The sequence below is a fragment of the Salvelinus namaycush genome, chromosome 16 (assembly GCF_016432855.1).
Source record: "Salvelinus namaycush isolate Seneca chromosome 16, SaNama_1.0, whole genome shotgun sequence".
In the NCBI taxonomy this organism is placed as follows: domain Eukaryota; kingdom Metazoa; phylum Chordata; class Actinopteri; order Salmoniformes; family Salmonidae; genus Salvelinus; species Salvelinus namaycush.
Genome location: NC_052322.1, coordinates 35,302,298 through 35,320,155, shown reverse-complemented (window position 1 = coordinate 35,320,155; position 17,858 = coordinate 35,302,298).

The window sequence follows — 17,858 nt, the reverse complement described above, 5'->3', positions numbered from 1 at the left end:
CAAAGTAAAATACTTTGAAATATAATGCAGAATGGACCTACACGTTGTCTTCGGCAACGTCAAAAGTAGTGTAACGCTCGTCGTCGGTGGAAGGAAGAGTGGACCAAAGCGCAGAGTGGAAAGTGTTCATGATATTTATTACAAGAAACACTCAAACAAAAATAACATATCAAAAAACGAAAGCGAACAGTTCCGTCAGGCACAGACACTAAACAGAAAAAAATACCCAGACAAAACTCAAATGGAAAATCACAACTTATATATGATCCCCAATCAGAGACAACGATAGACAGCTGCCTGTGATTGGGAACCACACTCGGCAAAACAACAAAGAAATAGAAAGCATAGATTTTCCCACCCGAGTCACACCCTGACCCAAACAAACATAGAGAATAAATAAGGATCTCTAAGGTCAGGGCGTGACAAGTAGCTTATTGCAACTCTTGAGTTTTGTTTTATAAATCTGAGGTCCACTGTGAGCTCTATACTTTCACATCAATACAGGCTTCTAGAAGATACACAACTCCATGTAGGCTGTTGTCTTGACTATTCAGATCATATTTTATGGGTCATAGTAAGTCAAGGACCCTGGCATTAAAACACAAGTAGTCTCACACTGCTCTAAATAGCTTGCAAGCTCAACACCTCTCTCAGAGAGAGCGAATGAATGGTATTTCTTTCTAGCAGTAGGAGGTGCTGTGTGATTTCTAATCTCTCTTGCAGAAAGATAGAAAGTGATGATCTTCTTCTATGTAAAAACAGTGAGCGCTGTTGCTACCATCGCTGGAGCAATGGTGCTTAGATTGCTGGATAGCTGCTGTGTATATATATCACTCAAACAGATGGTGGTTGTACAACAACTCAAGTGTGGAGCTGGGAATGAGACAGTCATCAATAAGGATGAGGAATTGTAGCTGTACTGAAACATGACTGCTGGTTAGGCTGAGAGAGACACGCACGCACACAGACATACACACCTGCACTTAAACATGACATTTGACTAAGATGACATTGCAGGGCTCTGCGTGGGATCATGACAGAGCACTTCATCAAATTTGCCCCCTGGTTAGCTGTGTGCGTGTGTGTGTGTGTGTGTGTGTAAGGGATTTGGTTGTCGTAGTTCTTGGTATGAATGGTCTTTAATTTTGAACCCTTGTTGTAATAGGTTGGGTTTTACATTTATATGATTATAAAGTTCAACGATGGATCGCGGATCCAGGCTTGTTTTCCAGGGTTTTCCATTCACTGATTTCACTCCTGGAAAAGGCCTGTTTATTGAAGATGGTGGTGTTCATAGTGAAGTTGTGCTGAATGTAGTCATAGTATGAGAATTACCTCAGTATATGATTTTGTGTATGACTTCCATAAGTACTTTAGTGTTTTGAAGGTGCCACATTTCATCCACATTCTCTGAAATTTCTTTCAAAAAATGTAAACTCATTGTTTTCACCTTAGATTATTTTATCTGTGATGGGTTGTTCCCTTTAGTATTAGGGAAAAAATCAGCCCTGTTATAATGACAACCCCAACTTACTTTGGCCTACATAATGTATGTGGCCCATATTCTTGTCTAGAGGCATTCAGGCCTAATAAATGCCTCACACTAAATGGCACTGAAACATCAAGAGATGGCACTAGGGCGGTGATTACTCAGCCATGGAACATCTCTCCTTTTTCTTTCCAATACTCTCACAGACAAACAAGCACAAACATGATTTAACATTCCCAGCATTGAATTTCCTGGAGTGTCTCAACACGGCCCTGACAAACGTTTACACCTCAGAACCAACGTGGTATTGTCTGTCTTCACTTCCCTGATCCCTCGTGGTTTCTGGTTTTCTCACTTGTTATTTTTGTAGAGGTTAGCCTGTGGTGAATCTCTCATCTTTTTAGGAAGAAGTCAGTGGAAAAATGTTGGCATGCTGCTTTGATGTTCGCAGCTCAACCATGAGACGAACATGAAAGGGAGGCTGTTTTCCCTCCCGTACTCATTACCATAACTTATCATCATTTAAGAAATTACATTTAACATAACACTCTTGATTGCGGCATTATGTGTAAACAGTCTCCCATTATTCAATTCCCTCTCAGTATTCTAATCTTCTAACAAACATTTGTGTGTGACCCACTGTAGGCACATTCGCAACACATTGGCTGTAATGTAACAAAATGTGGAAAAGGGTAAGGGGTCTGAATACTTTCAGAATGCACTGTATGCATCATATTCCAGCTCACACATACAGGCATGCAACAGCACACACATGCACAATAATCAGAGTGTTGCTGGGTCAAGTTTTGTTTCTGTTCAAGTTAATAGCTCAAATATGCTATATAGTAGCCATTATTTAGATGCAGCAGCTCAGCCAAATTGTAGGTTAAATATGGATTATGTATGTGTTTTTAGTTGATAATGTAAGGTCCTGCTTTGAAGCTGGCTTTTGGAAGTAATCAAGACAATGTCAGGACAGAACCCATTGTTGACGGAATACTAATATATGGTTTAGTATTAAGTAAATGAAAAAGGCTTCTTGCATGTCACATCTTTTCATCAGGATTTACTGTAGTGTGTAAGCGCCTGGGCACAGAGTGTACAATCACACAAACAGTTTAATTAAACTATCACAGTGATAGGGAGAAAGGAACGGAACACTTGTATTGTCTTGTTTAATTAAGTCTGAGCCAAATTCCCATGACTCGCGATCAAAGAATTTTACCATACCCTTTCAAATCACTAACCTAATTTGTCAATTGCATCCAATTTTCCAGTTGAAACAGTTGATGAGTTGAACCATAAAATTAGGCCTATTACTTCTACAACATTTTTTTTATTAAAGGCACAAAACTCTAACCTGAACTGCAACTGATTACTTTAAACAATAACTCAAGAGTTAGTTTATTTTCTCCCCCAGTGACTTTCCTGTTGTCCACTCTATAATGGTGGACTGAGCACATCAGCCAACAAGAAAACATGAATAAACTAAATAATGGATTGTCAGGCTGTCAGATGGCTCATGACAGAGAAACAACTGAAAGTTGGTTTCGAAAACTGTTCATGGACCACAATATTTTGTGATTTCCATGGTTCTGTGAGAAGTAATAGATGGTAAAGAATGGTGAAGGCGGAGATTGAAAGCCTGTGGCATCTGCTGTCCAGGGACATAACACATGAATCACATTCATATTTTCAGTTATGTACAATTTGTCAACAAACGCCACATAACGCTCAAGGACCCCTTGATTTAAACAGTGAGATGGAAAAGGGTTCTACTCTTCCTGAAAACTGTAGGCTGCCTCCCAGTTCTATAACCACACTGTATATTCTACCACAGTTATAAGAGTATAAGGGCACAGGGCGAGACCCAGATGCAGACACGGGAGGCAGATGGTTCGAGTCTCTGATATTTATTAGAATCCAAGGGGCAAGCAAGAGAATTGTTGTGGACAGGCAAAAGACCATAAGGTCAGAGTCCAGGAGGTACAGAGTGGTCAGGGCAGGCAGTATGGTCAAGCAGGCGGGTTCAGAGTCAATGCAGGCAAGGGTCAAAACTGTGAGGAGCTGCAAAAAACAAAGGAAAAAGCAGGAGCACAGAGTAACACGCTGGTTGACTTGACAAATCAAGACGAACTGGCACAGACAGAAAACACAGATGTAAATACCCAGGGGATAATGGGGAAGATAAGTGACACCTGGAGGGGGTGGAGACAATCGAAACAGATCAGGGTGTGACAGTACCATTGTGGGCCAGGAACCATTGTGGGCCACCAGAAATGTTGTCGGAGGAAGACCAGCTTTCGACGGGAACCCAGATGACAGGTAAGCTTGGAGAAATGAGCCCATTTCAGGACTGGACTGGGGACGAACAATGGGTTAGCCGGGCCCCCTCCAGGGGCAGGCTAGGAACGTTGTGCCTTGCGGACCAGGGTATCAATACCCCAGTCCACAGCAGCCGCAAGGCATGAGGTTGGGAGGATGGTCTCGGAGTCAGAGGATGTGGCAGCGGGATTGTACAGGCGAGAGGGGGCGTCAGGTTTAACATTCTTGGACTCTGGGCGATAGGAGGCACTGAAGGACTTGTTGAACATGGAGGACGTATTCTTGGGCAGAACGGGGGGGGAAAACAGGATGTCGTTGAAGTAGATGAACACAAAACGATTTAACATGTCCCGGAGCACATCGTTAACCAGGGCCTGGAATACCGCGGGGGCGTTGGTGAGTCCAAACGGCATGACCAAGTACTCATAATGTCCACTGGCAGTGTTGTGAAGGCTTTCTTCCGCTCTACCCCTTTGATTATCCGAACCAGGTGGTAGGCATTCCGAAGGTCCAGCTTGGAGAAGATGGTAGCCCCCTGGAGAGGTTCGAAAGCCGAGGAGAGGAGTGGTAGGGTGTAACAATTCTTGATCATTATGTCATTAAGGCCCAGGTAGTCATTGCATGGACGCAGGGTCTTGTCCTTCTTTTCCACAAAGACGAACCCTGCACCGGCAGGAGATGCAGATGGACGGATGCCTCCAGCAGCCAGAGAGTCCTCAATATACTCCTCCATGGCCTTGGTCTCTGGGCCGGATAGGGAATATAGCCGACTACGAGGCAGTGTGGTGCCTGGGAGAAGGTCAATGGCACAAATCGTAGGGATGATGCGGGGGAAGAGAAGTAGCCCGTGCCTTGCAGAAGACCTCCAGGAGGTTATGGTACTCTGCGGGGACGGCAGAGAAATCCGAGGCTTGACTTAAGCCCTGAGGAGGCCGTTTCGGGGAAGGCTGTGCTGCTTTGAGGCAATGGCAGAATGGACTCCAACCCAGGATTGAACTCGTGGTCCAGTCAATAACGGGGTTGTGTTTTGGAGCCAAGAAAATCCCAAAACAGGGACAAGGGGGGACTCATTGAGGAGAAGCTGTATAGCCTCACTGTGATTTCCTGTAACCCGCAGATTAACAGGATTAGTGCTGTGGGTAACTCTACCAATGGAGCGGCCATCCAGTGCTCTAGCGTCCATTGGAACAGAGAGGAGATGAGTGGGGATACCTAATTCAGAAACTAGGGTAGCGTCCATAAAACTCTCATCCGCGTCAGAGTCAATGAACACCCGGAGAGACATAGACTGGTCTCCCCACAGCAGTGTCACAAAAAAGGGAATTAGAGGATTCCCAGTCTGGCTCACCAGAGTACTTATACCTACTAAAGAAATAGGTCTCTTAACCCGGGCAGGTGGCTATATAATGTCCCACAGTACAGACAACTGTTGGAATTTAGCCTATATGAACGTTCCCTAGGCGATAATCTAGCTCTGCCCAGTTGCATAGGTTCCAGTGTATCTGACTCACCCTTCGCCAATGATTCGAGGGAACTCAGGTGGCTTCGGGTCTTCTCGGAAATACAGCCTTCGGGGACTTCAGAAATCCCTTCGGAGATGAACGAGCAGCAGGGGATAAACGAGTGTGCCGAAGACCAGACCTCCTCACGCGTGCTTTCCCGTAGACGCCCATCAATCCTAAGAGCGATAAGGGAATCGAGGCCCAGCGGTAACTCCCGAGCTGCTAGCTCGTCTTTTATTTCCTCTGAAAGTCCGTGAAGGAAGGTATCGAATAGGCACTCCGGATTCTAGGCATTCTCGGCAGCCAATTTGTGAAATCTACTGCGTAGTCTGCCACACTACGGGAGTGTTGACGTATTTCAAGTAGTTGTCGGGCAACCTCTCTCCCGGATACCGGAGAATCGAACACCATCCTCACCTCTGCCATGAAATATTCTAGATGACGACAAATGGCGGATTGTTGCTCCCAAACTGCCTTAGCCCAGGAGAGCGCCCTTCCCATCATTAGCGTAATAATATACGCTATCTTCGACCGGTCCGAAGGGAATGAAGATGGCTGCAGCTCAAAAATAAGGGAGCACTGAGAAAGAAAACCCTGGCAGAATATCGCTCCGGAGGTGGTAAGCGGGGTTCTCGGGGAGCCGGGGTAGGCTGTACAAACCCACCACTGATAGTAGACAGGTTACTGGGTGGTTCGGGGTTCTCAGAGGTGACAGGCTGCCTATGAGCCAACTCACTGATTTGCTCCATAATAGTTTTGAACCCTTGGTCATCGCGTTCCGTCAGGGAACAAAGCCCTTCCAAAAGGTCCAGCAGTAGCTCCTCATGCCTCCCAATAGTGGCTCCCTGCAGGGAGACAGCATGGCGGAGCTGGTCCAAGTCTGCTGCGTCTGTCATGGCCAGTTCGTACTATAAGGGCACAGGATGAGACCCAGATGCAGACACGGGAGGCAGATGGTTCGAGTCGCTGATATTTATTAGTATCCAAGGGGCAGGCAAGAGAATGGTTATGGACAGGCAAAAGATCATAACAAGGTCAGAGTCCAGGAGATAGAGGTCAGGCAGGCTCGAGGTCAGGGCAGGCAGTATGGTCAGGCAGGCGGGTTCAGAGTCAAGGCAGGCAAGGGTCAAAACTGGGAGGACTAGCAAAAAACCGAGAAAAGGAAAAAGCAGGAGCACAGCGTAACACGCTGGTTGACTTGACAAAACAAGATGAACTGGCACAGACAGACAGAAAACACAGGTATAAATACCCAGGGGGGTAATGGGGAAGATGGGTGACATCAGGAGGGGGTGGAGTCAAGCACAGTGACAGGTGAAACAGATCAGGGTGTGACAAAGAGAGGTAGCACTTTGTTTTTCTCTTTCATTATATTGAGCTCTTCAGAGACTTAGATAATACAAATTTTCTTCAAAGGAAACACACAGTTTTTAAGTATGGATGTGTGAGTCACTGGATAGCAAAGGCAACAGGCCAACAGCTGTGTGTTTAGCTAGGATTAGGTCTGAGATTTGAAATAAGGTTTGAGCTAAGGCATGTTCTGGGGATATATTTATTACAATGGTTATGTAGCTACAGCTGGAGTTTGGTCAGATTTAGGGCTCAAGTCTGAGTAAAGATTAATTTAAGGGTTACATAAAGTATTGCTTTAATTCAGTGGCGTGCCGTGGGCCTGGGGCCTGGGCCTTCAGTGAGGTACTACACAGTCCCACCCGAATTAATCCACCTCTTATTACCATCATTATGATGCCATGGCTCTAGACACTATACATTTAGACAGAAACGCAGTATAACCAGGCGTTGCGTCACCTTGAAATTGACAAATTGACATTTTTGGGTAAACAGTGTTTACCCAAAAACATGACACAATCAATGAGTCTTTTCAATATTTCCCTTCACCTTTTCATTGTGCAGCTCCGTTGCCCTGCGCGCTTGTTCTTTGAGCTGTAGATCCACTCCGGTGACCCCAAAAGTTTTCAAAAGCACCATTGCTTGTAAGTGCCCAGCCGTACTTTGGTGTCTCGTTGCTGCCTTGGTTAGACAACTCAAGTTTGCAAAGCCAGTGTGGCTCCAAACACCAAATTGATCACTTGCAAATAATAGGCATTCCTAGCAGTACAGTTTGCAGTGCTTCTCGGAGCCTGTGAGCCATTGACAGCGCTCGTAGTTGAAACTTTGAAAGTGGCGAGCGAACGAACCCCTTTCCCGCCTGTGACAGGCTTTGTGGCGTCGGGCGACCTCTCCTTACAATGTCTAACTTTTCTTGAAAAGTTCGTCTTGAGAATGGCGTTATAATTATATCCTCGACCAAATCGATATCTTCTCCTCCTTCCGCCATTGTGGGTTGAAAAAACAGCTTAGTAGTACGCGAATTAATTCGTTTATCAAATTCAGTTTCCTAGATCTGCATAGCCCTGCCCATAGGACCTGCCTCTCAATATTGGTAATCCAATCAAAAGACGTGCACGCACTACGCCTGCTAGCTGGCTCCTGTGTAACACTGGAGCCAGCCAGCAGGCGTACAATAGCCAACTCTAAAGCTGATTGGTTGACACTAAATTTTCATTTCAATTCACTATAAGCTACAAGCGCCCGCACTGTTGATTCTGAAGGCCTGAGGGCAGATTTTAGACCCCTGGCAACACATGATGGCTGAATATGATTGGATAAAAGATCTAACATAAAGACCAGCCCTCCAAATCTCAACCTGGGGCTGGAAGCAATGCAACCAAGAGGAAAGCTATGAAATGAAGAGTATAACTCTTACTCTGGGGAATAATTTAATACATATTTGTGGGAAAATATATTTAAAAAAAAATTATATTCTGATGATGTTTAGGCCAGCAGAGAAGGCCTTGCAGGCCCTGACGGCCCACCACTGCTTTAATTGTGGCTAAAGTAAATACAGTGCATTCGGAAAGTATTCAGACCCCTTGACTTTTTCCATATTTTGTTACATTACAGCCTTAATCTAAAATGTTTTTTAACTCAGCAATCTACACACAATACACCATAATGACAAAGCAAAAACCTAAGTATCCATTCCCTTCGCTATGAGACTCAAAACTGAGCTCAGGTGCATCCTGTTTCCATTGATCATCCTTGAGATGTTTCTACAACTTGATTGGAGTCCACCTGTGGTAAATTCAATTGATTGGACATGATTTGGAAAGGCACACACCTGTCTATATAAGGTCCCACAGTTGACAGTGCATGTCAGTGCAAAAACCAAGCCATGAGGTCGAACCAATTGTCCATAGAGCTCCGAGACAAGATTGTGTCAAGGCACAGATCTAGGGGAAAGAGTAACAAAACATTTCTGCAGCATTGAAGTTCCAAGAACACAGTGGCCCCCATCATTCTTAAATGGAAGAAGTTTGGAACCACCATGACTCTTTGATGTTCACTCTGACAGAGCTCCAGAGTTCCTCTGTGGAGATGGGAGACCCTTCCAGAAGGACAACCATCTCTGCAGCACTTCACCAATCAGGCCTTTATGGTAGAGTGGCCAGACAGAATCCACTCCTCAGTAAAAGGCACATGACAGCCTGCTTGGAGTTTGCCAAAAGGCACCTAAAGGACTCTGAATGCCAAGCGTCACGTCTGGAGGAAACCTGGCACCATTCCTACTGTGAAGCATTGTGGTGGCAGCATCTGTTGGGATATTTTTCAGCGGCAGGGACTGGGAGACTAGTCAGAATCGAGGCTAAGATGAATGGAGCAAAGTACAGTGAGATTCTTGATGAAAACCTGATACTGTGCACTCAGGAACTCAGGCTGGGGCAAAGGTTCACCTTCCAACAGGACAATGACCCTAAGCACACAGCCAAGACAATGCAGGAGTGGCTTCGGAACAAGTCTCTGAATGTGCTTGAGTGGCCCAGCCAGAGCACGGACTTAAACCCGATCGAACATCTCTGGAGAGACCTAAAAATAGCTGTGCAGCGACGCTCCCCATCCAACCTGACAGAGCTTGAGAGAATCTGCAGAGAAGAATGAGAGAAACTCCCCAAATACAGGTGTGCCAAGCTTGTAGCGTCATACCCAAGACGACTCGAGGCTGTAATCGTGTCAAAGGTGCTTCACAAAGTACTGAGTAAAGGGTATGAATACTTACGTAAATGTAATATTTTCTATTTTAATGAAGTCGCAAAAATTTCTAGAAACCTGTTTTTGCTTTGTCATTATTGGGTGTTGTGTGTAGATTGATGAGGTGAAGGTAATAAAATGTGGAAAAAGTCAAGAGGTCTGAATACTTTCTGAATGCACTCCAAAGTAATGCTGTAATTGTGGCTAAAGTAAATAGCCCTACACCTACACAATCATATCCCAAACACAGATCACACCACATTGAATCAAAATACACCCCTAAATGGTAAAAGTGACATTTAAGCCTCTTCAGAAATCCCAGCTCCATAGCATTGACAAGATTCAAACCACTGCCCAGTGCCAGAGGCCTTTGCAGGTCATCCAGTTTTTGATAAGAGAGAAGGAATGAGGTCATGACAGATCGGGGAGAGAGTGTTCCTGCAGGCTACGTGTAGCAGACTGTCTAGTACAGACCAGCGGATACCGTATCATCCACAGGTTCACTAAAATGCAGCATTTGACTAGGGTTTGCTCTGTTGTGGTTGTAAGCAGTAATGAGATCAGATAAGGGGACAGTTTGGAAGAGGGTGTGTTCTAGCTACAGAATTGTAATGGGATATGTGATACTCCATTACCTGTTACAGCTTGCTTAGCTAGACAAGTGTAAAGCCTTGGAAGGAATTACTCAACTAACCTGTCCTTGGCAATATTTTTGTTCTCGATTTGGAAGAAGTGTGTCTTATAATATCCATGTCCAGTAGCAGGTGGTTCTCCAAAAACCAGAGAATATTCTGAATGATTTTAAATCTGCGTTTTGCGCCAAGTGAGGAGTTCCCTCCCCCATTTTAACTGCCAGACATATTTTTTTTTTTTTTTGGGGGGGGGGGGGGGGGGGGACATTCAAGTAATCAATATTTTGCTAACTAGCAACAAGATAATGTGTAGAGTTTGTGATCTAGTTAATGATTAGCCCAATGGGGTAAATGCAGATGGGCAACCCTCAGCCTATTTATTTATAGCCACTATGCTGCATTAGGTGGGCTACATCAGGTGATAATACTTATTGCTAAATAACACACCTACCTGATAATAATGTATGGACCACTATGTTATTGGGCTCATTTCAAGGAGGAAATTATATTTTAGAACTTTCTTTTATCATTTTTGGAGTAGAATATCCTTTTAAAATGTCACCACAACTGACCTTCTGACAATGATTCTCACCCCCAAAATGTTAGGTCCCTCTGTGGCCTATAGTATGCTGTGATACAGTGAGCTCCACAAGTATTGGGACAGTGACACATGTTGTTTTGACTCTGTACTCCAGCACTTTGGATTTGAAACGATACAATGACTAAGAGGGAAAAGTGCAGACTGTCAATTTTAATTTGAGGGTACATCCATATCAGGACAACCATTCAGAAATTACATCACTTTTTGAACACAATCTCCCCATTTTAGGGAACCAAAAGTATTGTGACAAATTTACTTATTGGTGTTTTAAAGTAGTAAAAAGTTTAATATTTGGTCCCATATTCCTAACATGCAATGACTACATCAAGCATGTGACTAAACTTTTTGGATGCATTTGCTGTTTGTTTTGGTTGTGTTTCAGATTATTTTATGCCCAATAGAAATTAATGGTACATCATTTATTGTGTCATTTTGGACTCACTTACATTGTTCATAAGAATAGAAAATGTTTTTGAACACTTCTACGTTAATGCGGATGCTACCATGATTATGGATAGTCGGCAAATAATGGGGAGTTCTTCAGGATAAAAAGAAGCTGGATGGAGCTAAGCACAGGCAAAATCCTAGAAGAAAACCTGCTTCAGTCTGCTTTACATCAGAGACTGGGAGGGGAATTCACTTTTCAGCAGGACAATAACCTACAACACAAGGCCAAATCTACACTGGAGTTGCACATCAAGAAGACAGTTAATGTTCCTGAGTGGCCAAGTTAAAGTTTTGACTTAAATCTGCTTGAAAATCTATGATAAGACTTGAAGATTGCTGTCTAGCCATGATCCCCAACATCTTGACAGAGCTTGAAGAATTTTGAATATAATAATGGGCAAATATTGCACAATCAATGTGTGCAAAGCTCTTATAGACTTACCCAAGAAGACTCACAGCTGTGATCGCTGTCAGAGGTGTTTCTAACATGTATTGACTTAGGTAGCTGAATACTTATGCAACGACCATCTGTAACGGTACTCGTCCTCGTCTGTAGACGAGTATGAAAGATCGGACCAATGTGCAGCGTGGTAAGTGTCCATTTTAATGAAATCCAACTGAACACTGAATGACAAAACAACAAAAGAGAATGAACAAGACTGAAACAGTTCTGTATGGAAAACCACAGACACAGAAAACAACTACCCACAAATCATAGTAGGAAAACAGGCTACCTAAGTGTAACGGATGTGAAATGGCTAGCTAGTTAGCGGGTACGCGCTAATAGCGTTTCAATCAGTTACATCACTTGCTCTGAAACCTAGAAGTAGTGGTTCCCCTTGCTCTGTAAGGGCCATGGCTTTTGTGGAGCGATGGGTAACGATGCTTCGTGGGTGACTGTTGTTGATGTGTGCAAAGGGTCCCTGGTTCGCGCCCGAGGTCGGGGCGAGAGGACGGTTTAAAGTTATACTGTTACATTGGTGCCGTGACCCGGATCACTGGTTGCTGCGGAAAAGGAGGAGGTCGAAAGGGGGGTGAGTGTAACGGATGTGAAATGGCTAGCTAGTTAGCAGTGGTGCGCGCTAATAACGTTTCAATCGGTTACGTCACTCGCTTTGAGACCTTGAGTTGAAGTAGTGGTTCGTGGGTGACTGTTGTTGATGTGTGCAGAGGGTCCCTGGTTCGCGCCCGGGTCGGGGCGAGGGAACAGTCTAAAGTTATACTGTTACATAAGTATGGCTCCCAATCAGAGACAACGATAGACAGCTGCCTCTGATTGGGAACCACACCAGGCCAAACACATAGAAAACCAACAACATAGAAAAAAGAACATAGACTGCCCACCCTAGTCACACCCTGGCCTAACCAAAATAGAGAATAAAAAACCTCTCTATAGCCAGGGCGTGACACCATCTTTATTACATTTTTATGAATGTTTATAATTTTTCTTCCACTATGACATTACAGGGTATTTTGTGTTGATTGGTGACAAAAAAAAGCCAATTAAATCCATTTCAATCCCGCTTTGTAACAAGAGTTCTGAATAATTTCGCAATGCGCTGTAACTCGTAGGCATATGTACTGTATATGTACTGATATGTACTGTATATGTACTGATATGTACTGATATGTACTGTATATGTACTGATATGTACTGATATGTACTGTATATGTACTGTATATGTACTGATATGTACTGATATGTGGGTAACTGTCAGTAATATGTTTATTGTTCTTATTTAAAATTTGTGTAGTTCAGTCCTTAAGCTGTTCTTGACTATTGATGTTCTGTATTAAGTCATGCTTAACTGTATATCAGATACCTACAGTATATTGTAGAAAACACTGACCTCTCTCTACATTCTCAGATTAATCTGGAGCCCCGCACATTGACTCGGTACCGGTAACCCCTGTATATTTCCTAAATATTGTCATTTTATTGTGCTACTTTTTATTTGATTGTTTATTTAGTAAATATTTTCTCAACAGTATTTCTTAAACTGCATTGTTGGTTAAGGGCTTGCAAGTAAGCATTTCACGGTCAGGTCTACACCTGTTGTATTCAGTGCATGTGACAAGTAAAATTAGACTCAATAACCCTTAAGAAAACCAGATCATTCTTTCACGGCCTATTCCCTTGTGCATCTCTGTAACGCAAACGATAGAGGAGGTTGAATAATGGAATAACCACATTTACATATGAGAAAATTTGAATACTAATCTGTTTGAGGTATGAAGCCATGAGAGAAGATGAAAAGATATCCCCAAGGCTTTGTTTGTCTGCACATGTCTGTACACATTCCCAGGAATGTTGAGAATTTCTAGGGAATGACAAGAGAGGCCTTGTCTCTGAAGGTCTCTCTTTCTCTGCCCACCCCTGTAGATTATAACCTCTTATCTGTTAAATGAGACGGTGCCAATGGATCTGAATACCAGGAATACATGGATTCTGTCTGTAGTGTACTGAGCTCTCTGCTCTCCTACAGTGTAAACAGAGTGTGAGAGCGTATAGCTAGTGAAACCAGGCAACACAGACAGACAGCCTTTCACCAAGAGGTGGCAGATATAGGGAGCCACATAATAGGTGTCTTCAGACATTGTCATTTATTGTCCTTGGAGGTTGTTTAGTCAGATTTTATCATTAAAAATGGTAACTTAGCGCTTAGAGCACTCAAACTCGACTCTGGAACTCGAAGCCAGTTCCACTGCTTTTTTCCATTGTTCCCCTCTAACCAGGGACAGATTTGGACCTGGGACACCAGGTGGGTGCAATTAATGTTCAGGTAGAAGAGAAAACTATCAGGCTCCGGACCTCGTAGGGTAAGAGTTGAATACCCCTGGCTTAGAAGATTGGGCCAGTAGCTGAAAGGTTGCTATTTCCAATCCCCGAGTTGACAAACTGAAAAATATGTTGATGTGCTCTTGAGCATAGGTTAATAATGGCAGACCCTGGCCTTGACCCCACTCTCCGATGGTGTCTCAGGGGGAGCTGGGATATGCAACAACAACAAAAACATTTTGAAATAGGACAAATATAAGCACCCACCAAATTAATTATTATAAATATGATTGTCACCTGGGGAGGGATATGCCCTAACTTTTTGCTCTCCCTCCAACACATGACCTGGATGTTATGGTGGGTGCTGCTCCCATGTGACTCATTCCATCTCACTCTGTCCTTGTACCATGTGACCGCACAAGCAATCAGCCTGGCAGAAATGCCTCCTGAAGCTCGGACTCATGATTTGATCTGGCTGTAGCCTCTCTCAACCTGAAATTGATAGGTAGCGGTAAATGCACACCTGGGGCCCGGCAATGCACTCTCTGGGCTCTCCTCCCATCCCCATCTATCCTCTATCCCCTAGCCCAGGAGGGCCACAGACTGACACGTCAGCACAGATATAACGAACGTTAAGCGTGTGTGCCAGACGCAGTCATCTACAATGGCTGAAACTGGAGCACATTCCTGAGCCCTTACGCAGGCTCTGGGGTTAATACATCTACATGCCTCTTCAGAGAGAGAGAGAGGGGGGGGGGGAGCGAGGGGGAGAGAGGGGGGGGAGAGAGAGAGAGAGGGGGGGGGAGAGGGAGAGAGGGGGAGAGAGAGAGGGGGAGAGAGGGAGAGAGGGGGGGGGAGAGAGACAGGGAGAGAGACAGAGAGAGAGATAGAGGGCGAGAGGGCAAGAGGGGAAGCGAGGGGGAGCGAGGGGGAGAGAATGAGAGAACAGATGATCATTATCTTAACTTGAGAGGTAACAGGAGAGGACTGGGCTTTATGTTACCCCAGACAGGCATGTCAAACCGTGTCGGAATTTAAGACGCAGAGGTATGTAAGCCTATTGAGATTAGATTTACATCCAAACCTGATGTCAGGATTGTAGAGTATACTACAGGGAATAGGGATGTCATCTTTCCTGCCCAGATAGTAATCTGAAATGGACAAAGTTCATTTGCTTAATTCCTTTTTTTACTAGGATTTTTTATATATATACATATATATATATATATATATATACAGTACCAGTCAAAAGTTTGGACACACCTACTCATTGAAGGGTTTTTATTTTTAATATTATATACACTGTGGAATAATAGTGAATACATCAAATCTATGAAAAAACACATATGGAATCATGTAGTAACCAAAAAAGTGTTAAACAAATCAAAATATATTTGAGATTTGAGATTCTTCAAAGTAGCCACCCTTTGTCTTGATGACAGCTTTGCACACTCTTGGCATTCTCTCAACCAGCGTCATGAGGTAGTCACCTGGAATGCATTTCAATTAACAGGTGTGCAAAGCTTAAAAGTTAATTTGTGGAATTTCTTTCCTTCTTAATGCATTTGAGCCAAACAGTTGTGTTGTGACAAGGTAGAGGTGGTATACGGAAAATAGCCCTATTTGATAAAAGACCAAGTCCATATTATGGCAAGAACAGCTCAAATAAGCAAAGAGAAATGACAGTCCATCATTACTTTAAGACATGAAGGTCAATCAATCTGGAGAATTTCAAGAACTTTGAAAGTTTCTTCAAGTGCAGTCTCAACGGGTATGGCTGTCAGCAAAGGGTGTGGCTGAAATAGTCGAATCCACTAATTTGAATGGTGTCCACATACAGTGTATATATACTGTACCTCTGCCAGTTCAGCAATATGACACTGAATGATATACAGAGTGCATTCAGAAAGTATTCAGACCCCTTTCCTTTTTCCACATTTTGTTACGTTACAGCCTTATTCTAAAATGAATGGGGAAAAAATCCTTCATCAATGTACACAAATATTTATTTTTGCAAATATAAAGAAAAAAATTAAGATTTCCTTAATAACTTACGTATTCAGACCCTTTACTATGAGACTCGAAATTGAGCTCAGATGCATCCTGTTTCCATTGAACATCCTTGAGATGTTTCTACAACTTGATTGGATTCCATCTGTAGTAAATTCAATTGATTGGACATGATTTCGAAAAACACACGTCTACATAAGGTCCCACAGTTGACAATGTATCTCAGAGCAAAAACCAAGCCATGAGGTCGAAGGAATTGTCAGTAGAGCTCAGAGAAAGGATTGTGTCGAGGCACAGATCTGGGGAAGGGTACCAAAAACAATTCTGCAGCATTCAATGTCCCCAAGAACAAAGTGGTCTCCATCATTCTTTAATGGAAGAAGTTTGGAAGCACCAAGACTCTTCCTAGAGCTGGGCGCCTGGCCAAACTGAGCAATCGGTGGAGAAGGGCCTTGATCAGGGAGGTGACCAAGAACCCGATGGTCACTCTGACAGAGCTCCAGAGTTCATCTGTGGAGATGGGAGAAACTTCCAGAAGGACAACTATCTCTGTAGCACTCCACCAATCAGGCCTTTATGGTAGAGTGGCCAGACAGAAGCCACTTCTCAGTAAAAGGCACATGACAGCCCACTTGGAGTTTGCCAAAAGGCACCTAAGGACTTTCAGACTATGAGAAACAAGATTCTCTGGTCTGATGAAACCAAGATAGAACTCTTTGGCCTGAACGCCAAGCGTCACGTCTGGAGGAAACCTTGCACCATCCCTACGGTGAAGCATGTTGGTGGCAGCATCATGCTGTGGGGATGTTTTTCTGGGAGACTAGTCAGGATCGAGGGAAAAATTATTGGAGCAAAGTCCAGAGAGATCCTTGATGAAAACCTGCTCCAGAGCGCTCAGGACCTCAGACTGGGGCGAAGGTTCAACTTCCCACAGGACAACGACCCTAAGCACACAGCCAAGACAACGCAGGAGTGGCTTCGGGACAAGTCTCTGAATGTGCTTGAGTGGCCCAGCCAGACCCTGGACTTGAACCCGATCGAACATCTCTGAAGATACCTGAAAATAGCTGTGCTGCGACGCTTCCGATCCAACTTGACAGAGCTTGAGAGGATCTGCAGAGAACTATGGGAGAAACTCCCCAAGTATAAGTGTGCCAAGCTTGTAGCGTCATACCCAAGAAGACACAAGGTTGTAATCACTGACAAAGGCATTTCAACAAAGTACTGAGTATAGGGTCTGAATACTTATGTAAATGTGATGTTTCAGTTTTGTATTTTTAATAGATTTACAAAATTTTCGAAAAACCTATTTTGCTTCGTCATTGTGGGGAATTGTGTGTAGATTGATGACGTAAAAAAACTATTTCATCCATTTTAGAATAAGGCTGTAAAGTTTTTAAAAAAGTGGAAAAAGTGAATACTTTCCGAATGCACTGTATGTCCTACAGAATGTCAACCTAAATAATTACAGAATAAGAGGTATTTTGGTCCCACTTCAATGAGCCACAACGTATAACGCCTTTATAGAGCATTCACCAAGTCTACATGTCAGTTAGGCTGACAGGTACAGTACAGTAGTCTTTCTGTAGGAATGGTTTGCAAGCGCTGTTGAATACCCACATTTTACATCCACTATCATCCTCTGTCGTAAGTTCTGTTATGTGCATTTCTGTGTCTTTCCTATAGTAGTGAGAGAGTAAAAGCGCTCATTCGGGGCTTATAGAGCTCCTGTCACGTTCCTGACCTGTTTTCCTTTTTCTTGTATTTATTTAGTTGGTCAGGGCGTGAGTTGGGTGGGTTTGTCTATGTGTGATTTTCTATGTTGGGATGTTTGTGTTCGGCCGGGTATGATTCTCAATCAGAGACAGCTGTCAATCGTTGTCCCTGATTGAGAATCATACTTAGGCAGCCTGGGTTTCACGTGTGTTTTGTGGGTGTTTGTCTTCCGTGTAGTCGTTGTGCCACACGGGACTGTTTGTCGGTT